Below are 26,633 nucleotides of genomic sequence, written 5' to 3' on the forward strand. Positions count from 1 at the left end.
TATTTATAAAGTTTTATATTCATCAATACAACTCACATTAGAACATTTTTCTTACTCTAAAAAAAAAAAATCTCACCCCTTGTAGACATAATCCTCCAACCTTCCATCCCCTCCAGCCCTAGGCAACCAGTGACCTACTTTGTCTGTATAGATTTGTCCTTTCCGGACATTTCATCAAAATGGAGTCATGCAATTTATGGTCCTCTATGACTAGCTACTTTCGCTCCGTATGTTTTCAAAGTTCATCCCTGTTACAGCTTGTATCAGTACTTCATTTTTTTCCCAGTCAACAATTTACTAACTACAATTAATCTAAATTAAGATCTGTAGATGTACTAAAATTATAAGTTTTATATCTATGAAGCTATTCTAAGGTTTTTTTATAGTGGTACAATAGGCCGGGCGCAGTGGCTCATGCCTGTAATCCTAGCCCTCTGGGAGGCCGAGGTGGGTGGATCGCTCGAGGTCGGAATTTTGAGACCAGCCTGAGCGAGACCCCGTCTCTACTAAAAATAGAAATAAAAAAATTATCTGGACAACTAAAAATATATATAGAAAAAAATTAGCCGGGCAGGGTGGCACATGCCTGTAGTCCCAGCTACTCGGGAGGCTGAGGCGGTAGGATCGCTTAAGCCCAGGAGTTTGAGGTTGCTGTGAGCTAGGCTGATACCATGGCACTCACTGTAGCCCAGGCAACAAAGTGAGACTTTGTCTCAAAAAAAAAAAAAAAAAAATACTATAGTGGTACAATATTTCTAACATAAAATTTACCATTTTAACCCTTTTTGGGTATAAAGTTAGTCATGTTAAGTACATGCATGTTGTTGTCCAACCCTCACCACTGTTCATTTCTGGTGATTTTACATCATCCCAAATTAACACTCTGTGCCCATTAAAAAATAACTCTTCATCTTTCCTCCCCCTGAGGCCCTGGTAACCGGTATTCTACTTTATGTTTATATAAATTTTCCTATTCCATATACCCACGTAAGTCAAATCATACAATATTTTATTATTTGTGTCTGGCTTATTCCACTTAGCCTAATGTTTTCAAGATTCATCCATGTTGTAGCACATATCAGAATTTTCTTCCTTTCTAAGGCTGAATACTTTCTATTTTATGGATACGTCTCATTTTCTTTATCCATTCTTGTGTTGACGATGGACATCTGGATTGTTTCCACCCTAGCTATTGTGAATAATGCTTCTGTTCATGTACAAGTTTTTGTAGAGATACACGTTTTCATTTGTTTTTGTGAAATAATGAGAAATACACGTATATTGGTCTCTGCCCCTGGTTACTGACACAGACCTCCTAAATCTCTTGGAATTTCCTGGATGTTACGAGCGTATTTTGTTCTAATGAGGAGACTCTTGTTGAGATTCTGGATGGGGGCTGGTCACCAGAAAGACCAAGCCATGATTAGAAGCTTGAAACTTTCAGCCCCCTACCCTGACCCACCATGCTCTGGAGAGGGGGGAGGGGCAGGAAATGGAGTTCATAATCCATCATGCCTACGTGATAAAGTCTCCATGAAAATCCCTGAACCCCTATGGGGTTTGTAGAGCTTCCCAGTTAGTGAACACACCCTTGTGCTGGGAGGGACAGAAGCTCCTGTGCTTATGAACCTTGCTGACCCTTGCCCTACGTATCTCCAGCTGGCTGTCATCTCGTTCATTGATATAATAAACCAGTGAACATAAGTATTTCCATAAGTTCTATGAGGCATCCTAGAAGATTATTGAACCTGAGGAGGGGTCATGGGAACCCTGACTTATACATAGTCTGTCAGAAGTACAGGTCCCAACCCAGGGGTTGCAATGGTTGCCCCAAGTGGTGGGGGTACCGTCTTGTGGAACTGAGCCCTCAATCTGTGGGGTCTCTCCTAACTGCAGTTAGTGTCAGAATTGAGTTAAATTGTGGTATGCCCAGTCAGTGTTCACCAGAGAAGTAGTTGTTGGTGGGTTCAAACCCCTCCCATTTTGGTTGTAGAAGTGTTCTGTGTTGAGTAGTGAGTGGGAGAGATAGAAAACTTAGTTTTGTGTTTGTATACATACCTTGGAATGAAATTGCTGGATCATGCTGTTTTTTGTATACATACATGGGAATGAAATTGCTGGATCATACTGTAACTCTATGTTTAACCATTCTCAAATGGTTAAGGAACTGCTAGATTTTGTTCCAAAGTGGCTGCACCATTTTCATTCCCACCAGGTGTATGTGAGGGCTCCATTTACTTCATATCCTCAACATTCGTTGTCAAGTTTTTTTTTTAATTATAGCCATCATTGTTGAGTTCTTAATTTCTGCACAATTGGAGCATGCATTTGTGCCAAAATAAGTTTCAAATGCAAATTGAATAAAAATGATAACATTTCTTCAACAGTAAACACAGGAACATTAATTTATAAGCACCATTTTATATTATAGGACTTTAAGCCCTTTAAGCAAAAAGTGGAAAATAAAATCAAGATAAATATAATTTAGTATCTATCTTAGTCAATTAGGGCAGCTATAGCAAATGACTGTAAACTGGGTAGCTTATAAACAGTAGAAATTTATTTCTCACCATTCTGGAGGCTGGAGAATCCAAGATCAAGGCATTAGCAGCTGCTGTGTCTGGTAAGGACAGGCCCTGCCTCCTGGTTTATAGATGGTATTCTTCTTGGTATGTCCTCATGGGCTGAAGGGAAAAGGGAGGTCTTTGGAGTCTCTTTAGTAAAGGCAGTAATACAGTTGATAAGGGCTCCACCCACATTCCCTAATCTCAAAGACCCACTTCCTAATACTATCACATTGGGTGTTAGGCCTTCAACATCTGAATTTGGGGAGGTACACAAACATTCAGTTCATATTGATAATATTCAAATGTTAATGTAAGAGTGGTGAATTCACCAGGTTTTCCCAGCATCGGTACAGGAAGATTTCTCATGCAAAGTTTAGGGTATATGGAAGTAAAAAGTTTACTTACTTTTCTGAAAAAGAAAGAAGGAGAGAAAGAAGGAAAATGACACAGCAAGAAGGAAGGTGGAAAGTGCTGGCGGCTGAGGAAAAGTGGCTTGGTGTTTTCAAAGGGTAAAAATGGCTTTTTGTTTCCTTAGCTGCACACGGATAACAGAAGCAGCTGTGGAGCCAATGTGTTTGCTTTTTCCAATTTTTTTTTTTTTTTTTTTTTTGCCTCTTCTCTGTGAGGCTGGCTTTATCTGAGTCCTTGAAAGCTGTCCTGGCAGGAACTGAGGCAAAGAGCCTGCAGCCCTGTTATCTGTTTAGCGCTCTTCAGGGCTGGGAAAGAAACTCTTAGAGATAACGAGTTAGGCTTGAGGACTGTGAGTTGAGTTTCAGGTATTTAATGAAACAAAGCAAAGCGTCTGCTGTGCTGTAAAGTTTTCTCTTCAACGGGGCCATTATGTGTTGTGAGTTTATTCCTCTTATTTTCTGTTTGATAGTTTATTTTCCTCCTGCAGGTAGGTTATGAACAAGGCCACCTTTCAGTTAATTTCAAAGAAGAAAAAGAAAAAACATAGCAACTATTTTCCTGCTTCCAGTTTCTTTGAAGAGTAAACTTTTTGCTTAGTGATTACAACATAGAAAATATTGTGTCCATTTGGCATATGTGAATGACTCAGTGTCTCCTAGATAGATTTCACGTTGAGTCTAAAGCCACTTCTACTCTCAAGAAAATTTTAAAAATATGATTTGTATCTGGAATGGAATGCTCAAGATGATATTATTACTTGTCTCCTAGAGTAATAAAGCAAAGACTGCACTAAGCAAATTTTCTTGTTTAAGAAGGGCCACTACCTAAAGAGTTTAAGTATATACTTCTCAAAAAGTTTCTTAGCCTTTCATCATTACTCCTAACAATTTCAAAAGCTAAACTCATAAAATTTTTAACTTCCTTTAAGTTTCTACTGACACTGGTGCAGTATACAGTCATTTTATTTTTATACTAAATGTTCCATTTAGTAAATGAGATCTCTCAATCTAAGTTGGGAAAACCTGATACAAGCCAGGTGATTGGAATATAGGCTGGCTGGCACTAAGGATGGAAGGGAAAATGCACATCAGAGCCAAGGATGTGCAGGTGAACAGGTGACCTTACACTTCAAATGGCATCCAGTTCTCTACCTGATGCCCAGGGGGCTAAATGCGCTGAGTGACAACTGCCTCTGAGCCCGGGAGTTGTGGACTTTGTTTCTGGTAACTGTCAGAGCTCAAGGGGGCTTCTGTTGTGCTTGCAGACTTGACCCTGCTGGTCTGTGCTGGGGGGATTCTAAGTCTGTTTGTGGCTGGTCATTATTGTCAACAAAACCTGCTAAGATCTTTGAGAATTTTTATGACCAGCTAGCTCAAGGGCATGGCCACATGTCCATGCTATTGCTTAGAGAACATATCTGTTTTCAAGTGACGATTCTTTCTAGTTTTATTTTCAGAACTACATAGGGCACAGTGGAGGTATGTATTAGTTTATTAAGTATGAAATGTCTGATTTCCTTAAATACTAAGTCTGACAATTGATATCTCTGACATTTCACTCTGATACTTCTTGTTTTATGCTTATTGTAAAGGTACATCCTTAGTCTTTCAAACACACATTTTGGCTTACGATTATCTTTCAAATTGCTTTTAGATCAATTTTTACGAAACCATGGCTCTGTCAAAAATTTGTGTTATTTCTGAATGTCAAACCAATTTCTGTTGTCAAACCAATGCAGCACAGACAGCTTGAAATATCACCAAAGTGTTTGGGAAGGATGTGTCTGATGAACACTTGGTACGTGGATGGTTTCAGAAGTTCTGTTCTGGTGATTTTAATCTCGAAAATGAGCCACATGGGTGACCTGAGACCAAAGTGGTTAATGATGAGCTCAAAGCTGTAGTGCAGGAAAATCCATGTGAACCTACATGTGAATTTGCAGGGAGTTAGCTACGCTCCCAGCAAAAAATTGGGTCCCTCAGGCAGGGGTCATCACAAAAGATAAGGAAATAATAGAAAATAGAAAATAATAGAATATGGTAATAAAAAAATACACAGAGACAAACGTACAGTTTTATAAAAAAAAGATTTATGAAAAAAGGGGCAGTCTTGGGAGAACCCACTGCATTCCTGTGACCTGTGAGGCCACCGGTAAAGTTTCATATCAATATTTATAGGCACAGTTGCCAGGGGTAACAGATTTACATAATAACAGGTAGTTCATTTTAGGTTCAAAGTCTCCCAAAAAGCTTCTAGAGATCCTTTAAGTAACTCTATCTATGTGAGCAAAGGGTTACAAAATCTTCCTACGACAAATTTATAAGTTCTAAGATAAAGCTATCACTTTAACAGAAAGGATAAACAGAGATACAGTGGCTCTATATTTCTTTATCTAGTTATTGTGGATTGAGACAGGTAGTCAGGAGTCAAGCAGGAACTGTCCCTTGGGCTAATTGCTTTTAGCCGCAGGTGTCTGTCCGGCAGGCACTCTTTGATCAGCTGTCATCCCATGGCTCCTTGCAAACCTGCTTTGTCCTACAAAGCAGGTGAGAACCACAGGTTTGAGACTGCAGTGTCACCTTGGAAAGCAGCTGCCACTGACCTTTGAGATGCGCTCCTGAGGCAAGGCAGCTTTTGATTTGTGAATTAACACGTTCACATATTCCTTCAGGGCAAAGCCCTGGAAAACTTCTGAAATCATTTCTGTCTCTAATATAGCAATATTAATCTATGGAGAAACATGAATTAGCAGCAAGGTTTGACATTACTATTCCAACAATATTGGAGCATTGGAAACAAATCAGCAGGCTAAAGAAGCTGGATAGATGGGTACTGCATGAATTAAACGAGCATCAGAAGAGAAATCATCTCGAAGCTTGCCTTTCTTTGCTGTCATGACATAAAGATAAACCGTTTCTACACTGTATTGTTATGTGTGATGAAAAATGGATTCTTTATGACAATCACAAGCATTTAACACAATGGTTGGATAAAGATGAAGTGCCAAAACACAAGCCAAAACTGAATATTCATCAAAAAAAAAGCTAATGGTGTCTGTTGGGTGGTCCAGCACTAGTATTATCTACTACAGCTTCATGAAACCTGGTGGATTGATTATAACAGATGTCCACTGCAGCCAATTGGATGAAATGATGAGGATGCTTGCAATAAAGCAGCTGACATTGGTCAATAGAGACAGCCCAATCGTCTTGCAAGACAACACTTGACCACATGTCACACAAACAAAGCTGCTCAAACTACAGAGGCTGGACTTGGAAACTCTCTGTCATCTACCATATTCACAAGACCTTGTACCAACTGGCTACCACTTCTTCCAGGCTTTGGACCACTTCTTGCAAGGAAAAATATTCAATACTCAACAAGCTGTGGAAACCACCTTTTGCGATTTCACAACCACTCTCTCTCTAGGCTCTTCGCTGCTGACATAAATAAGCTACCATTAACATAGCAAAACTGGGTCTATAGTTTAGGTGGACACTTTGATTAATTGTACTGCTTCTTGTTTGAGATATAATAAATGACACTTTTGATTCTGTAACAGACATTTTATATTTAATGACCTAATAAATAAAGATGATTCCAGCAGCATTTTTTCAAAATGCACTACCACACTGAATCATACTTTCTGACAGGCAGTGGAGTACAGTGGCTTGGGATTCTGGTTCCACAGCTTCAGGCCAGCTCTGTGGTAGTGGGTAACTTACTTTCCCTCTCTGTACCTCAGTTTTCTCATCTTTAAAAACAGCATATGATAGTAACCTACCCCATAGAACTGTTATGAAGATTAAATTATTTAACATTTGTAAATAATATCTGGAACATAGTAAATGCTCATTGAATTTTAGCCATTACTGTTGCTCCTGTTGACATCAGGTATAAAAGAATAAGTGTGACTCTAGTTCATGACCTTGGGTAGAATCATAAGATAAGCACTGTTTTAGGGAGTATTTGTACGGGGTATTTTCATTATCCAAAATAGTCTCACTAACAAGGCACTATTAGAGTAGAGCAGTGTTACAAAGTAAGATCATTAAATAGAAGCCTATGGTACAGAATGGGCAACTCTTACAGTACATTGATATGTTTTGACTTTCTGTAGTATCATGTCTGTAAGTCCTTGGGATTTTAGCTTTTTGGATCAACTTGCCGTTAACAATTTTAATTTTTAACTTCTGTCAATGTTATGTACTTTTCCATTAGCTGAAAAGGACTCCCCAGGTCATTATGCAGATGTCTCTGTCAGGACAATGTGCCCTTGAAACATGCTGTTTATGATCTGACTGTTTGTCTGAAGTCTTCTAGGACACACAGTTTCTGGCCGGCAGCAAAGATGGTGCAGTATTTATGATCATTAAGTGAGTGCTAGTCTCCATGTTGAGCGTACATCTGTCACTGGGGATGCCATCTCGGTGTGAATGTGTGTGAAAACCTCAAGGTGGGTCCTTGGAGAGACCATTGCTGTGTGATTCTGAAAGGTTAGGTTGAGGTCCGTCCTTTGGATTTGCTCCTGTCCTCTCTTCTTCAACCACCCCTCGGTGTCTCTGTCATGTGGTGCTATTGTCTTTGTGGTCTCCCTGTCTCCACCTCATCTCCCATCCATTTGCTATCCTGCCCACCCCCCAGTGACCTTTCTAAAGGTCTCTTCCCAGATGTGCTTACTCTCCTTGGCAACACTATTCATCCTTTTCCTCACACCACACATACATACACACAAACATGTATACCACACACCCCCTCACACACACTGTGCACAACACAAACACACACACACCCCACACTCACATACATCCTACATACACACCATGAACACCTCCCATATACTCACACACACCACACACACTCACTACTTCAAAGGCTCCACTTCACCCACTACTTCTACCCTGACCCTAAACTACAACCACTGGCTTACTTCCACCAGGATTTTCATTGCCCCTTCCTCTGGGGGACTTTGTGTCCACATCTGGTCTCCCTAGGGAGGGTCTAGTCCTTCTACAGGGTCTCCATCCTCCTTCCCCATGCCTGCTGAGTCACTGGTTCTGCTGTACCATCTTGGTTTTCCTGCCTGTCTTCCTTTGACAGCTCTCATCATCATGCATTGCAGGCACCTTTTGACAAGTCCACATTCCGGCACCAACAGTACCTTCGTCGTTTTTATGTTCCAGCACCTTGGACTGTGTCTGACACACAGTAGACAGTCATTTATAATTTCTGAGCACCTGCATGCATGAATGCACACAGATATTAGGATAAACATTCAAAAAGTACTTTCCTTTTTCCTGAATCTGTGATCCAGTTCACTTACCTGTTGGCTTGCACCTGAGATAATTAAATTTCTATTGAAAATATTAATAAACCAAGTGAATCTCAATGTTATCTCTGCAATTTATGCTTTCATTGAGATGGACAAAGACTATCAACAGTAGGCCCCATATGTAGGGGGTTGAGTTAGAGAATTAGCATAGAAGGAATTGGAATCTTCAATGATTTCTATTTATACCACCATACAGAAGAAAAAGGATGAAAAAGACATACATAAATGAGATTAGAAACTAAAAAAATGAAGTTATATAAAGTTATATACTGTGCAAATTCTATATAAAAATCTCTGTTTTCCATTTGGGGTACAGTGCCTCGGGATTTTTGTCTTGTAACTTATTAATAGGAGTGTTGTACCATGATTACATTACCAAAACTACCTGAATAGCGTCTGTGCTAAATTTTTATGGAGATTACTTTAAGGTTGACTTGGCATAGACTAGACAGCATACATTTAGAGGGCACAATGTGGTAAGTTTTGGTGTGTGTAGACCCATGAAATCATTACCACTGTCAAGGTACTAAACACATCTATAATTTCTGAGGACACTCTTCTTTTCCTTTCCTTCCCGCTTCCCCAGGCTCCCCCATACCCGGCCAGCTGCTTATCTATAGATTATTTTGCATGTTCTAGAATTTCATATAAAATGGAACCATTCAGTACTTACACTTTTTTGTCTGGCTTCTTTTATTCAACATAATTATTTGAGGACTCATTTATATTGTTACATCTAAAAAGAATTGATTCCTTCTATTCCTGAGTAGTATTCCATTATATGGATATACTCATCTGTGGCTATGTTTTCAACATGTTCCCTCCAAAATTCAAATGTTGCCTTTGTGATAGTATTTAGAGGTGGTGCCTTTTCGGGGTGATCAGGCGAGGAGGGCTGCCCTCTCGTGAATGGGATCAGGCCCTTTTTAAAAGAGGCATCATGCAGTGTGCAGTGTTCAGCTTGCTTGCCCTCCCACCTTCTGCCATGTAAAGATGCAGCAAGAAGGCCCACCTGAGATGCTAATACCGTGTTCTTGGACTTCCTAGTCCCACAACTATGAGAAATTAATTTCTGTTCTTTATAAGTCACCAGTCTATGGTATTCTGTTATAGCAGAACAAATGGACTAAGTAACCTGTTCATGGGCATTCATTTGCGTTGTTTCAAGTTTGGGGAAGTTACAGATAAAGTTGCTATGAAGAGTAGTGCACAAGTCTTTATGTAGGAATATACTTTCATTTCTCTTGAGTAAATACCCAGTAGTAGAATGCCTAAGGGCATCTGGCAAACACATGCTGAACTTTTTTTTTTAATTTTTTATTTCAGCATATTACAGGGATACAAATGTTTAGGTTATGTATATTGCCCTTACCCCACCCGAGTCAGAGCTTCAAGTGTGTCCATCCCCCAGACGGTGTGCATTGCACCCATAAGGTGTGAATATACCTATCCCCTCCTCCCCCTTCCCCTCTGCCTGACCCCTGATGCATGTTACTGCTATATGTGCACTTAAGTGTTGGTCAGTTAAGTCAATTAATACCAATTTGATGGTGAGTACATATGGTGCTTGTTTTTCCATTCCTGTGATACTTCACTTAGTAGAATGGGTTCCAGCTCTATCCGGGATAATACCAGAGGTGCCAGATCACCATTATTTTTCGTGGCTGAGTAGAACTCCATGGTATACATATATCACATTTTATTAATCCACTCCTGTATTGATGGGCACTTGGGTTGTTTACACACCTTTGCAATTGTGAATTGTGCTGCTATAAACATTCTAGTGCAGATATCTTTTTTCATAGAATGTCTTTTGTTCTTTTGGGTTGATGCCCAGTAATGGGATTGCTGGATCCAATGGTAGTTCTACTTGTAGCTTTGCGATATCTCCGTATTACTTTCCACAGAGGTTGTACTAGTTTGCAATCCCACCAGCAGTGTACGAGTGTTCCTGTCTCTCTGCATCTAACATTTATTATTTTGGGACTTTATGATAAAGGCCATTCTCACTGGAGATAAGTGATATCTCATTGTGGTTTTGATTTGCATTTCCCTGATGATTAGAGATGTTGAGCATTTTTTCATGTGTTTCTTGGCCATTAGTCTATCTTCTTTTGAAAAGTTTGTTTTCATGTCCTTTGCCCACTTTCTGATACGGTTGTTTGATTTTTTTCTAGCTGATTTTCCTGAGTTCTGTATACATTCTAGTTATCAGCCCTTTATCAGGTATGTAGTATGTGAATATTTTCTCTTGTTGTGTAGGTTGTCTGTTTGCTCTTGTGATAGTTTCCTTGGCCGTGCAGAAGCTTTTTAATTTGATCAGGTCCCATTTATTTATTTTTGTTGTTGCTATGATTGCCTTTGGGGTCTTCTTCATAAATTCTTTCCCTAGACCAATATCTGTAAGAGTTTTTCCAACATTTTCTTTCTGTTGCCAAATTGTTTTCCAAACCGGTTCTACCTATTTTCCATTTCCACCACCAATATAAGAGAGTTTCAGTGGCTCTGCATCCCCAGCAGCTATTGGTATAGTCTGTCTCTAATTTTAGCTGTTCTAATATGTGGCTAGTGCTATATCATTGTGGTTTTAATTTTCATTTCTTTAATGAGTAATGATGTGGAGCATCTTTTTTGTGCTTACTTGCTATCTATATGTCATTGGTGAATTATCTGTTCAAACCTTTTGCTAATTTTTATTAGGATTATTTTTCTTCTTAATATTAAACTGAAAGTGCTCTTTTTATGTTTTAGTTACAAATCATTTGTTGGTTATATGTTTTGCAAGAGTTTTTTCCCAGGTGTGCACTTGCCATTTCATTTTCTTCACAATAACTTCTAAATGGCAAACATTTTGATGGAGTCAACTATTTTTCTCATACCTGCCTGAATAGATTTATCCTTTGGACCTGTTTTGTCACAAGACAAATATATGGTTAATATATATCAACATATAGTTAAATTTATATGGAATCAATAAAGAAGAAAAATAAGTGTACCAATATTAGTGCAATTATTTAATTATATAACTTCTTGTTGATATAACATTAGTGAAAAAATTCTGAATTCTTTAATGTGTTTGCCATCTTACATACACATCACAATATAATTAGATTTATCAAATAATGACAACCAACAGAGTGACTACAGAAGATGGATCTGGTCCTGAGAGTCTGGAGTCTCCATAAGTCTGGAGCGGTGCATCCCAGCAGCAGGAGAGGTCCTAGGGGAAATTCTAGACAGAGCCAGAACAGAGCGGCTTGTGAGACACTCCGTATCCCCCCATGCTGCTTGTTTGGTGAAACCATGAGTTATAGAAGAGCCTGTCCTCAGGTGGGATCCACGTGTAGACATGCGGGATGAAAAGGCTGGACAATACCTTTGGTGACTGGAGACACCAAATGGGATCCAGCAAACTGTAGGCACACCTGTCCAGAAGCACTTCTCACCCCCACCAGATGCTCCCAGGCAGACAACTGTGGATGGCCTTCACTGATGTGTAAAGAGGAATCTCAAATCCAAGGAGGAGCACACAAAGAGGGGTCACCAAATATTTCACAAAAAGATAAGGTGAAAGCTCAAGAAACAGTTACACTGAAACCCATTGGTCAGAAAGGATAAAGTCAAGCAGAAGAAATTGTTCAATAAGCTGATTGTTATCCTCAAGGAGGGGAAGAGAATACTGAGTCCAACAAAAAGATAAGGTGAAAGCTCAAGAAACAGTTACACTGAAACCCATTGGTCAGAAAGGATAAAGTCAAGCAGAAGAAATTGTTCAATAAGCTGATTGTTATCCTCAAGGAGGGGAAGAGAATACTGAGTCCAACAAAAAGAATTAGTGAGGCCGGGTACAGTGGCTCACACCTGTAATACCAGCACTTTGGGAGGCTGAGACAGGAGGATCGCTTGAGGCCAGGAGTCTGAGATCAGCCTGGGCCACGTAGGGGGGCCACATAGGGAGGCCCCATCTCCACAGAATAATAAGAAAACTTAGCTGGGTGTGGTAATGAGACCTGTAGTCCCAGCTATCAGAAGGCTGAGGCAGGAGGATCTTTTGAGCCTTGGAGTTTGAGGTCTCAGTGGGCTGTGTTAACACCACTGCACTCTAGCCTGGGTGATGGTGTGAGACCCTGTCTCTATTTAAAAAAAAAGAATCAACACAAAACCTAAAATCAACAACTTTATTCCTGGTATACTATATGCAGCAGATGGGTCAAAGAACAGAATTGATGCTGTTAGTTTGAATTAATGAACAGGAAGATTAGGCTGAAGGATTTCCCAAAAGTGTATTACCTATAGACAAAGAGATGGAAAATGTGACATAAAAGTGAAGATAAACTTATATCCTCTTGCTCACTTTAGCAGCACATGTACTAAAACTGAAACAGTAGAGAAGATTAACACAGTCCCTCAGCAAGGATGACACGTAAATTTGTGAAACATTCCATATATATGGTACACAAATTTATGAAGCATTCCATATTTCTAAATTCTAAAATTGCAAAAAGAGTAGATTTAAATGTTTGCATCACAAAATAATTGCAAATATATGGGTTGATGACTGTGTTAATCAGCTTGATTTAATCCTTCCGCATTGTATACATACATTAAAACATCATGTTGTACCCCCAAAATATACACAATTTTATTAATTAAAAACAAAAAACTTAAAAATAGATTAAACAAATAAACGAACATATGTCCTCTATGACCTGCGGACAGGATTTTAATTTCCAATGCCAGGCCTGTACTAAGTCTCTACGTAAAGCCAGGACCTCTGAAAGGCAGTATCCCTAGAGGTGATGTGAAGAAAAAAACGTCTTCTGCAAAGAATATCTGTGTGAATATTTCTGGCTTTGCCTTTGGGTCCAGTGTGGATCATGGATTAACAAAACAAAACAAAACAAAAACTTTCCCCAGTGAATTCTGAACCACAAATTGGGACTGGTCCCCTTTATACTCAGTATGTGTCCCCCAAATTCACAAGCTGAATATTTTAAGTAGTATTTAGTTGGGGGGCACCTGGCAGAACCAAACACACTGCTATTATTCTAAGGATTGATGCATTTCAGATTCACTACGCTTACAGATCCATTTCTAGGAAACATGTGCTCATGATAAAAACAGAAACATAAAATGCACGAAGAAACCACCAGGAAGAAGAATCAGCAGAAGTAACAAACAACCAAAGGAGATAAAAATAAATGTAGATATTGAAAATAGTTCTAGAATATAAAGTTTGTTTTATATGTTTAAAGAGTTAGTAGAATGGAAAGAATAAGAGGTTTGTCTGGGCACGGTGGGTCATGCCTGTAACCTTAGCACTCTGGGAGGCTGAGGTGGACGTATTGCTTGAGCTCAGCAGTTCTAGACCAGCCTGAGCAAGAGTGAGACCTCAGCTCTACTAAAAAAAATAGAAAGAAATTAGCTGGACAACTAAAAGTATATACATATAAAAAATTAGTTGGGCATGGTGGTGCATGCCTGTAGTCCCAGCTACTTGGGAGGCTGAGGCAGGAGGATTGCTTGAGCCCAGGAGTTTGAGGTTGCTGTGAACTACGCTGACACCATGGCACTCTAGCCCAGGCAACAGAGTGAGACTGTGTCTCAAAAAAAAAAGAAAGAAAGAAAGAAAGAATAAGAGGTTTATTCTGTATATTAAAATGATTAGGTAGAATTGAAAAAGAACAGTATCTAGAAATGAAAACTGAATCATTAATATAAAAAATTCAGTGGATTCTGAAACAGCAGATTAGACGTAGCTGAAGAGAGCCTCAGAAAATTAGAAGATAGATTTGAAATAAATGAGCAGCATGAAGCACAGAGAGACAAAGAATGGAAAATATGAACGAGGTTAAGGGACAGCAGGGTGAAGGGAGTGACAAGGTCTATGTATGTGATGTAAATTCTGGAAGGAGAAAATACTTGATGTAATTTATGGGAATTTCCAAAAATTGAAGAGTCTCACCAATCTTTAGATTCAGGAAGACATTCAAATCTCTAGTAATAAAAAGAAAAAATCCACACTCACAACAACACTATATCACAGTCTTAAAGAGAAGATGATAAAAACAGCCTGAGTTAGAAATAACAAACAACAATGAAATGCAAAGACTGTTGAACTCACAAAAGTTCAAGAGGTTATGATTACCAACCAAGAATTGTAGATTCATCTTTCAAGAAATAAAGCGAGATAGCTATTCCCATAAAAATAAAATCTTTAAGATTTAGGAACATTTAACACCAACAAACTTTCACTAAAGAAATGCTAATTGGTAAGTTTATCGAGAAAGGAAAAATAGAGGGCATTTATGAGTAGTTAGAATCTAATAGCTAGTAAGTAAGTGAGACCTCTGAAAATCTAATCACATATTTGAAACAATAAAGCTGTGTGTACATCATCTGTGTGTAGTTGCTGGAATTAAAGCAAAGAACACAAGATAAATCTCAGTGAAGAACTGAAAATAAAGATGGAAAGGGGGTGATCAGAGTTACAGCATTCTACAGTCCTTGCAGTATCTCATGGAAGGAGTTAAAATTTAATTTTAGGTTTTGTTAAATTGTTAGGCAAAATGCAGTATAAAATTGCAAGGAGGAACACTACAAGGATATAGTAATAGGATGCAAGGATTCATTGCCAAATCTGATGTTGTGAAGATTTTCTCTGTTTTCGTCTAAGAATTTTCTTGTTTTAGGCCCTACATTTTGGTCTTTGATACATTTTGAGTTAATTTTTATATATGGTGTTAGGCAAGGGTCCAACTTCATTCTTTGCATGTGCATGTCCAGTTTTCTCAGCACCTTTTGTTGAAAAGACTGTCCTTTCCCTCACTAAAGGGTCTTGGCATGCTTGTCAAAAACTATTTCACTGTATATGGGTGGGTTTATCTCTGGGTTCTCAATCCCCTTGCGAGTTATAGGTCTATTAAGATTTTCTATTTCTTCATGATTTACTTTTGTATTTCTAGGAATTTGTCCATTTCATCTAAGCTATCCATGTTGTTGGCATACTATTGTTCATAGTATACTTACAATCCTTTTTATTTCTGTGGACTTGATAATAATATCCCCATTTTCGGCCGGGCGCGGTGGCTCACGCTTGTAATCCTAGCACTTGGGAGGCCGAGGCGGGTGGATCATTTGAGCTCAGGAATTCGAGACCAGCCTCAGCAAGAGCGAGACCCCGTCTCTACTAAAAATAGAAAGAAATTATATGGACAACTAAATATATATAGAAAAAATTAGCCGGGCATGGTGGCGCATGCCTGTAGTCCCAGCTACTCGGGAGGCTGAGGCAGTAGGATCACTTGAGCCCAGGAGTTTGAGGTTGCTGTGAGCTAGGATGACGCCACGGCACTCACTCTAGCCCGGGCAACAGAGCGAGACTCTGTCTCAAAAAAAAAAAATAATAATAATAATAATAATATCCCCATTTTCATTTCTTATTTTAGTAATTTGAGTCTTCTCTCTTTTTTCTTAGTCCATCTAGCTAAAGGTATGTCAACTCTGTTGATCTTTTCAAAGAAGCAACTTTTGGTTTCATTGATTTTTCCCTATCATTTTTCTATTCTTTTTTGTTATCTCTGCTCTAATCTTTGTTATTTTCTTCCTTCTATTAATACAAGCTTTGAGTTAAGTTTGCTCTCTTTTTCTAGTTCCTTAAGTTGTAAAGTTAGGTTGTTCATAGAGATATTTCTTGTTTTTAATATAAGCATTGATATCTATAAATTTCTTCCTTAGCACTGCTTTTGTTGAGTTTTGTTAGGTAGTATTTTTTCCTCTAAGTATTTTCTAACTTCCCTAGTGTTTTCTTCTTCTATCCATTGGTTGTTTAGGAGTGTGCTGTTTAATTTTCACAGGTTTTTTTTTTTTTTTTTTTTGGATTGTCCAGTTTTCCTTCTGGTACTGATTTCTAGCTTTATTCCATCATGGTTGGAGAAGATACTTTTCTGTGATATCTATCTAAGTCTATTGAGACTTAATTTGTGACACGATATATAGTCTATCCTAGAAAAAGTCCCATATGCTCTTTAAAAAAATGTGCATGCTGTTGTTGGGCAGTGTTCTCTTTATGTCTTTTAGGTCTAATTGGTTTATTGTGTTGTTTAAATCCTCTGTTCACTTACTTATATTTTGCCTGGTTGTTCCATCTATTATTGAGAGGACGGCATTGAAGTCTCCAACCATTTTTGTAGAACTATTTCTCCTTTCAACTCTTTCAGTTTCTGCTTTATATATTTTGGTGGTCTGTTATCAGCTATATCAGTACTTATAATTTTATCTGCTTGCTATATATGGAACCCTTTATTAATATATAATGTCCTTTGTCTCTTGTAAACTTTTTGGGTTTAATGTCTATTTTGTCTGATACTAATATAGCTATACCTACTCTCTTGGTTACTATTCTCATGGAGTATCTTTTCCCATCCCTTCACTTTCAATCTATTTATGTCTTTGAATCTAAAGTAAGACATTGTAGGCAGCATATACTTGGATCATGTGTTTTTATCCATTCTGCCAATCTCTGTTTCTTGACTAGAGTTTTTAAAATATTTAAATTTAAAGTAGATAATGATAAGGAAGGACTTGATTCTGTTATTTTGCTATTTGTTTACTATCTGCCTTATAGCTTTTTTTGTTCTTCATTTCCTGCATGGAAAACCAGTCAACATTGGAAGACATGAAACTTCTAGAAGGAAGGCAGCTCTGTCCTCACCTTGATTTTAGACTTCTGAGTTCCAGGACTATAAAAGAATAAATTTGTGTTAAAATACTAAGTTTGTGGTAATTGTTACAGCAGCAATAGAAAACTAATACATGATGCCTTCTAATATTTAAATGTATGAAAGCAAAGGCTTTCAGAAAATAAGAATGAGACAAAAAGATAAATGTGATAAGAAAATACTAACAATTAAAGCAGTCTAAAATATAAAAGAGCTACTAAAGGTACGGGTAGATTTTCTGTGTCTATTAATGCTGAAGCTGGATGTGTCACCTGTTATTGAGGAATTTAAGTGGACTGCACCAGAGGACTATGAATATCCATACCAACCTAAACATTTTATAAGCTACAAAGAAAAATGTAAAAAAAAAAAAACAAAACAAAAACTGGTAATACCAATTTTTATTATATCAATGAGATTTAGCCAGTATACATTGCATACATACAAATGTCACGGTTACTATATTACACATTTTCACATGCATTCTCTCTGAATGTGGTGGATTATGTTTTCTAAATGACAAATAAAAAAATCTGGAGAACAAAGAGAGTAAACTATTGCCCCCAGTATCTTAAGGTGGAAGAACTGGGATCTGAACTCCAAAAATTCTACTTGTCTTTATTTAGCAAAATAGTCAAAAAAAAAAAAAAGAAAGAAAAAAACCACAAAAACTTTTCACTTAGACACAGAAGTACATTTTAAAAATACTTTTATATAATTAAAATCTGCTTACTTTGTTTCATGTAGTGTTCTTCTAAATCGAAGAGGGGCTATCTTTGAATCTGGAAGGATACAAGCACTTTGTTTTTTCTCAATGGTTAGATTTTGTCCTGGATCACTGATTATAGGCCTATACAGAAAAATAAAAACTCTGACAATTAAATCTGCTAATTCATTGCTCTAGCATTCATATATTTATAAGCAGTTGGAAAAATTCATATACCAAGTGCAAATTTGCATTACTGTCAATATTTTTATCAAATAGGAATAAATTTAATTATTAAAAAATACTGGCCATAAAAAAATCAGATATTTCTGTCTTTTTCCATAAATATTAACTAATAATAAGTTGACATTTTAGAGGGAGGTAAGAGCTTCATGTCTTTCTTTTACTACTCTTTAGCCAAGTAGACACTGTACTGGTTTCTGATAATATAGGGGGGAGAACACAGGTAAAGTAAAATAAGAAGATAAAGTGGTAAACGCCGCAATGGAAATTCAGTGAGGCAACAGAACAGGACGACTTAAGTCCTGGAAAAGAAGATATAGAGAAGAGTGCATGAAAGGCATCTGAGAAGAGGAGACACCTGCACTGATTCTTAAAAGGTGAGTAGAAGTGAACACCCAGAGGAGAAAGAGTGAGGGCACCACAAGCAGAGGGACAATTTGTACAAGGCCACAGGAGGAGGACAGCCCAGCACATAGCTGAAAGGATGAGAGTGCAGATTCTAGAACTAGACTGCCTGGGTTCAATCCTTGTCTCTGGCAGTAGTAATTAACTGTGAGGCCTTATCTAGTCATTTACCTCTAGGCCACAGTTTCACCATTTATAAAAGAGATATAGTGATACCTCCCCTCAAAGAACTGTTGTGAAGATTAAACAAATTAGTTAATATATATTAACATATATGTATAAATATGTATTGTTTAGGAGAGCGCCTCTCATGTAATAAGTACTCTAGAAGGACTCGATAGTTGAGGCTCTACCTCCCAGTTCCCCTTTTACTTACATATTCTACTAAATATGAAGCAATACAGAGGCATGACGGCCTGTAAGTTGGCATTGCAATAGGCTAGAAAAGAGACAGTAAGGTCTTTGCCAAGGTGGTAGTAAATACAGTTTGATAGAAGAAATAATTCCTAGTGTTTGACAGACCAGTAGGGTGACTATAGTTTACAATAATCTATTGTACATTTTAAAATAGCTAGAAGAGAATTCAAATATTTCTAGCATAAGGAAAAGACAAATATTTAAGGTGATGGATATCTTAAGCACACTGATTTTATCTTTACACATTATATGAATGTACTAAATTATCATATGTACCCCCAAAATACTTTTAAAAAATAAAAAAGAATACCAAAAAAAAAAAAAATAGATGTAGTAGAACAAATTTGAGAAACACCAGCAGTACTAGGAAACTAATTGGATTTGAGATCATGAAGAAGAAAGATCTATAGTAACCCTACAATGTGAAATGAGATTCAATTAATAATGTAAGCAACATGAGAGTCATACTGTGGTTTTGGTTTGTTATTGTTCTTATTGATACTATTTTAAGGGCAGGAAAGATAGGCTATCCTCAGATCCTCACTTTCCTTCTTACCCAGCTTGGATTCTATGATTCATCAAAACATAAATTTCTACAGGCCCATAACAATCTTGCCCTCTCTGGCTTTTTTCTACTTGCCTGGCAAAATCTCAAGTCTGAGTGATTGATAATTGACTAGATGAAAGAATACAGAAGTAGATATTTTTAAAAAAGATATCATGAGCTTTCAAACATATGAAGACAAAACAGCAATTCAGAGATAAAAGAATTTATGAATTGATTGAGTTATTTCAATTGCTGGAACATTCGGGGAAAGCTTTAGGCATCTCTACTATATATTGTAGATTCATTAGTGTGCCAAATTATGAACCAAATCTTCTTTTTAAATTGAGCATTAAGTTATTTTTTAAATTTCCCAAATGAAAAAGGCTGGCATTTACCAAAAAGTAGCACCTGTTGTATTCTCACACTTTATCTATCAGGTCTATGTTAAATATACATATACAGAACATTTGAGTTATAGGAAATCTTAATGTTAATTTGGCAGAGGCAAAAATCAAGACACAGAGAAAATATGAAAGCTCAAACAGTGAATTAGTCACATAGCTAAACTTAAACCCCAGTTCTGCTGACTCTAAGTCCTCTTTTCCAGTTCATTTATTCATTTGCCCATTCAGCAAGTATTTACTGTACAGCTACTATGCCAGGCAATGCGAATGCAGCAATGAATACAACTGCCAAAGAGCCCTGCCCTCGGGGAGCTCACATTCCAAAGAGGCAGATAGATAATTAACATGATAAAGAGAGAAAATGTAAGGTTAATTACATGTCTCTATGGAGGAAAAAATGAAGAAGAGGTTTTGAGTAAGGGGTTATAAATTTTTTTATTTGGTGGCCAAGGAAGACCTCATCAAGGTGACTTCTAAATAAAGATATGAGCTAAAGTGATTAAGCAGCTGTATAAATTTCTGGGGAAAAAACATTCCAAGTAGAAAGGAAAATATATGCACAGTACCTAAGAGAGGAGTGGAACCTGATATGTTCCAGAACAGGGAGCAAGCTAAACGGCTGCAGCGGAGTAGACAAGAGGGAGAGAAGTCCAAGGTCCAATGGTAGGCTTCAGCAGACTGTAGTATGGGCCCCAATTTTTCAGCACTCCTGATTCATATCTTTGCCATGGCCTCATTATAGGTGGAGTGTACTTCTCACCCCTTGACTTTGAGCTTAGGCATCTGACTTGCTTTGGTCATTTATATACAGCTGTATGGCTCTGCTGACCCCAGGTGAACTAACTCATGCACGTGCAGGCTGGCTGGGATCTGCTGCTCTGGGATGACCTCAGCTAAGTGGCCAGCTGCATTTGTACAGGCATCTTCTTCTTGAGACTAGTGGGCTAGCCAAGCATTGTTCTTCTCTTGGAGAAGGCAGAAGCACTAAAGGGCAAATGGAAAAACATGAGATCTCTTAAGGCCTGAGCTCAGAACTGAGACCATTGCTTTTGCTCATATTTAACTGGCCAAAGTAAAAGGTAAGACCCATCCAGCCAAGCCTAGCCTGGACAGCTCACCTAAAGACACATGAGCAAAAATTAATGATCTTTTTCAGCTACTAAGTTTTGTTGTAACACATAACCAATACATGGGTCTTGTAGGTTTTACTACAACTGACATGGGGAATAACAGGAGGCTCTGATCTGGCTTGCCTGTTAATCCTGTGGTCCCCAGCCCCAGGGAAGACTGGTACTGGTCCATGGCCTGTTAGGAACTGGACAGCATCACCGCCTGGGCTCTGCTGCCCGCACCCCACCTTCCCTCTATGTTAAAATTGTCTTCCATGAAACTTAGGAACCTGTCTGCACAGCAAGAGGTGAGTGGCAGCTGAGCTAGTGGAGCTTCATCTGTATTTACAGCCGCTCCCCATCACTCACATCTCTGCCTGAGCTCCACCTGCCCCCCACCATACCCCCGGCCCCGTGGAAAAACTGTCTTCCATGAAACTCATCCCTGGTGCCAAAAAGGTTGGGGACCACTGTATTAATAGACTAGCTGCTGGGTTGAGAATAAACCAATAAGAGGCAAACACAGACTCTGTGAGACCAGTTAGGAAGTGACTGAAATAATCCAAGACATAGAAGATAAGGGGTTGAGCAGGATGGTGGCAGCAGAGGGAGTAAACTTATTTTCATGGTAGGACTGAGAGTGTTTGCTGACAAACTGGATATAGGATTTGAAAGAAAGTGAGAAATCAAAGGCATCACCAGGATTTTAGGACTAAGTAGCTTGAAGAATGGAGTTGCCATGGAGGAAAATGAGAGGATTTGGTCATGGGTAGAGCTAGGACAATGAGCTTCCGAGGGAACCCAGATTGGAAAAACTGAAACTGAAATCTTACATTAGGGAAGCATCAGGATATGGATGGTTTTCAAGGCTTGATACTAGATGAAATCACTTAGGAAGCAAAGACAGAACAGGTCCAAGAATTGAGCTTTCAGGCACGCCCACATTTAAAGTCTGGGGAGATGAAGAACAAGGAGAGACTGAGAAGGAGTTGAAGGTGGGAGAAAAACAGCCATGTGTGGGGTGCAGGAAGTGACGTGAAAAACAAGTGTTTCAAAGAGAAGAAAGTTCTCAACTAAAACGGATGTTGCAGATGGGTCCAGGAAATGAGAACTGAGAAGTCACCATTGGTCCAGCAGTGTGGATATCACTTATCCCTGCTTATCTTATGAAGAAAAGTGGCAGAGATGAAGACAGAAATCGAGTAAGCTTGTGAGATAATGGAAGGAGATACACTGCAGGTTCTGGCTATCACTAATTGTTTCAAAGAATTTGCTGAAAAACATGCATGTAGAGTATCATTCTTTCTCTCTGCCACCTAACAATTTTTTCAAAGTTAAACTTAAGTCTTATTTTTCCCTTGAAGACTTCTTAGATTATTGCAAGCTCTTCTGAAATCTACCATATTTCCATGTGGTCACACATTTTAGCAGTGTATGTGTTAAAACCATATAGTTTTCTAAGGGGCTTTAAAATTCTTGACAGTCTCACAGTTCTCAAACTGCAAAAGGCACCCTGGGGTACCACAGTGAACTAGCAGGGGCACTGTGGGATATTTTTAATTTTTGAGGGAAACACAGTGATAGGTGACAACACTTGCACATCAGGTAAATAACTAGCTCAAGATAGTTCACAGTTTCAACAAGGTATCATTCTCCTTCAATAATGTTACATCTTTGCAAAGCTGTATTTTCTACAGAAATCAATGTAGAATAGAGAGAATGGCAGCATCACAAATGATTCTAGGATTTAGGAGACTGTGCAGTGCCCAAAAGATGCATACAGACCATAGCTAAATAAGAATAAAATAAAACTGTTATCTTTCAATGTATGTGTATTATGTTTTCAAATGGTCATTGTTAGGAAATAAATACTTATTAAGTTGTTCAGACAAAAATAATAAATAGAACTGTTAAGTATTTCTCTTGGTCTAAGATTGCTGTGAAAAAAATTATTAACCCACTGAGAGTGTGGTGAACAGAGAAAGTTTGGGAAACTGAGTCAGTGTCTCATTGATTGACCAAGGATACAGGTGTCATGCAAGAAAAAAAAATAATGAAAGCTTTCTGAATAGATCTCTATTATCAGTTACTAATTCCCACCCAGATAAGTGGTCTGTCGTCACTTGCTCTGCAATAGTCTTTTTCTTTTTCTCTGCAACCCCAATTTCCTTGTCCATAAAGCAAAACCAATACAATAGTTATCACAAAAGTCCTAAATCATAAATTAAACATCTTTGATTTCCTTCTTAGATGTAGATTACTTTCCCTTATTAATAAATTTAAATTCCAATTATTTAATCAAGTACCATTTACTTACCAAAATGCAATGCACTTAAATTTCAGTAGATGGCCGGGCGCGGTGGTTCACGCCTGTAATCCTAGCCCTCTGGGAGGCCGAGGCGGGTGGATCGCTCAAGGTTAGGAGTTCGAGACCAGCCTGAGCAAGACCCCGTCTCTACTAAAAAAAAAATAGAAAGAAATTATCTGGCCAACGAAAAATATATATAGAAAAAATTAGCCGGGCATGGTGGCGCATGCCTGTAGTCCCAGCTACTCGGGAGGCTGAGGCAGTAGGATCGCTTAAGCCCAGGAGTTTGAGGTTGCTGTGAGCTAGGCTGACGCCACGGCACTCACTCTAGCCTGGGCAACAAAGTAAGACTCTGTCTCAAAAAAAAAAAAAAAAAATTCAGTAGAAATCATCAAATATTTCCATGGCCTGCTTTTATTTTATGGAGTCAGACTAAAAGAGGAAGAGACTATGCCATCCCTCCCCTCTGTTCCTTCCCTCAAGAGACATCCTGCAAAAGGCGTCTTAACTTGCTCCAGGAAGAATACCAACACTGACACAAGAACTTGCTTTCAAACTATGCACAGTAGAAGAGGCTGAAACCAAGTCTGAATCATTCAACCTTACATCAAAAATCTAAAACTAAGCAAAACTAAACTAAACTCTCTGCATAAAAAGTCTAATGATCTTTTCTTTGTATATATCAATAACACTTAATCAAATTTTCTCAATTACTGGTTTGATTAAACTGTCTTCATTCTGTTTTTTGCTGTTCCAACTCATCTGAAAATATTTTTACTACTTTTTAGGTCATATCAAATTTAAAGATTTGTGATCATTCAATTCCAATTAGATTATCATGCATTATAATAACTAAAATGTTTCTTTTGAGGGAAAAGCAAATAAAAGAGGTTAAAAATTAAGAAGTCAAAATAAAGCTTGTTCTATTTTAGAATGTAAATGACTGTCATGCCCATTAATCACTCCAATGGATGAAATCAAGATCATGTTTAAATTAGTGGCTTTGTAACCTTAGGGAGAGTGCTTTAGTTAAAACTGACACAAAATACTAACTAAGAATGTCTAAAGGCATTATCAAAAAAGCAAAAAGTAAAAACTTGTAAGAAACCTGGAAAAGTTTGGTACAATTATTTAAATGTTAGCCTGCATTGAATGTAGGTTTTTGGTTTGGTAGAAATTTAAGATGTATACTTTACACATGCAAATATGTCCCATAGAAAGTTTATTCATTTAATATATTCTGTATTGCTCTCTAAGCTCATGACGTTATAAGATTTTATTTAGTAATACATTTAAAACAACAATTAAAAAGTAAATAAACAACTGTGCAACCTACAGGTAAAGCAGGATATATTTTATAATATGTAAGGGTGATTCAGAAAGCAGACACTGACTAAAACATGGAAATTACATACAGAAAAGAGCCACATCAGCTAGAACACGGATGTAAAACCCAGAAGCAAGCCAGAGAGGGAGATCAATGACCATCACAGAGCCAGCGCAGAAAGCCCACCTGCTTGCCAAAGTGTATGGCAGCTTACACTTTGTAGCAAAGCTTAGAACCTCTCTCAGGCACATTAAGTTAGAGGTCTCTGTAAACATAAAGCAGATTAGGAGCAGAAGTCACACGGATGGAAAGGATCTGTCAAGTGAAAAGTAACAAAAGGTCTAGAAGAGATGAACATAAAGACCATAGGTTCACTGCTTCTGTTCATTTAAGTGGTTAAAAATTAAAGAAGTTTCTGCCCTTTAAAGCAAATTGGTGCTAATTTCAGATGCCTCGAAAACTTACAAACATTTCCTGGGGGGTGGGTAGATAAATAAGTGCTACCACAATAAAGCAAAACATACTTGATGATGAATTTAGACACTTTGCTACAAATAATATAATTGTAAGGAAAGGAAATCCACTAAACTCGTATGACTTTGGATTTAGATTAAGAACAATACGCAATGAGTCTTTTTTTGTTTGTTTTTTGCTTTTGGAGACAGAGTTTCGTTCTGTTGCGGGTGCTAGAGTGCCCTGGCATCAGCTTAGCTCACAGCAACCTCAAACTCCTGGGCTTAAGCAATCCTTCTGCCTCAGCCTCCCAAGTAGCCGGTACTACAGGCATGCACCGCCATGCCTGGCTAATTTTTTCTATATATGTTTAGTTGTCCAGATAATTTCTTTGTATTTTTAGTAGAGATGGGGTCTCACTCTTGTTCAGGCTGGTCTCAAACTCCTGACTTCTAGCGATCCTCCTGCCTCGGCCTCCCAGAGTGCTAGGATTACAGGCGTGAGCCACCATGCCTGGCCTGCAATGAGTCTTAAGTATTGGTAACATCCATTTCAAGTATAACTTCAGGAATGTATCAAAATAAGCCATATTTGGGACACTATTTTGCCTCATAAAGTAGCTTTTTTGTTTTTAGGATAATCCTGGTAATATTCCTGATTCTATTAAGCATAAACATCTAAACAAAAATAGGCATAGAAAATAATATGCATGTGGTTTTAGTAAAAGAATGATCACAAATTTCCAACTTGGGACATCCACAGAAAATCAGTTCACCTCGTCCAGAAATCGGTTACTCCTTGCTGCTAATTTAGGACATAATTGATTCAGGATGATTGTGACCCAAATAAAATGTATCTTGAATTTCCACTCAGTGATGATAATAATTTAATTTGCTGAATCCACATGACTTTGTTATTATTCAGGTTGTCTAAACTAGAGTTTTCCCAAGTTGTGAGCCTCCACACCAACATCCCAGCAATCTCTTACAGTCTGCCTAAGATACTGATCACCTGGGGGTGTCTGGGGTGGCCAGTGAACTCCCACTTCAAGAAACTTGGTCCCCTCACCCAGGACATTATAGAAATTTAATAATTACCTATTTGTACTAGAACTAGTCTTATCAACCTAACTGATTCTGTAAAAGACATAATTTAAAGTTAACATGGAGAATCTGGAATTTTGCTTCACTTTTCCTAAAAAACAAAACAAAACACTTTATTTCTGGCTTTTTCCTGAACTGGCCTGAATTTCTCTAGTGTTAGTAGCTTATCACTTTCAAAAAAATAACCAGGCTACTTTTTAGGGAAGGGGACGAGACCAAATAAGCCCATTAACATACACAGTGGCCAATTAACATTTTGAACAGTGTAAACTAGATTTTTACAAATTCTCAAAGATTCAAGACAAGCTTTCCACAGAATATATACCAAACATATCAATCATTTATAACAATGAGGACTCAATTTTCACATTAATGAATATTCACCTCAGTCCAAATTCAATCATTGAATATCTCAGAGATTATTCATATGGAGTTAAGAGTACAGGCTTTGGTAGTCAGATCGCCTGTTTGAACCCAGCTCCTTCAATTTGTAGCTAGATTATCTTAATGGCTTAGTTTGATATGCTTACTCATAGATAAAATGTTAATTAATAAATTAATTACTTCATCAAAAAAGGATT

General features: G+C 38.0%; 1 protein-coding gene and 1 non-coding gene across 26 annotated transcripts in view; both read left to right on the forward strand.

Annotated features, from left to right (window-relative positions):
• Positions 1-26,633, forward strand: part of LOC123638277 (cyclin-dependent kinase 16-like) — a 61,017-nt gene that overhangs the window by 2,940 nt on the left and 31,444 nt on the right. The window contains exons 4-5 of one of the 25 annotated variants that reach the window (XR_006735286.1): positions 10,488-10,536; positions 16,937-17,081. The exons of 19 other annotated variants lie outside the window; for them this stretch is intronic. The gene's annotated coding sequence lies outside the window, so the exon portion shown is untranslated. Of the gene's footprint in view, positions 1-3,465; positions 4,508-10,487; positions 10,537-16,936; positions 17,082-23,551; positions 24,352-26,633 lie in introns of those variants that run through there. 5 more of the 25 variants (XR_006735285.1, XR_006735287.1, XR_006735288.1 and 2 more) reach the window with 5 other exon arrangements.
• On the forward strand, positions 12,657-12,761 carry LOC123639018. The gene has a single exon (XR_006735589.1). It is a non-coding gene; the product is annotated as a U6 spliceosomal RNA (small nuclear RNA).

This window comes from Lemur catta, chromosome 5 (assembly GCF_020740605.2).
Source record: "Lemur catta isolate mLemCat1 chromosome 5, mLemCat1.pri, whole genome shotgun sequence".
Classification (NCBI taxonomy): Eukaryota; Metazoa; Chordata; class Mammalia; order Primates; family Lemuridae; genus Lemur; species Lemur catta.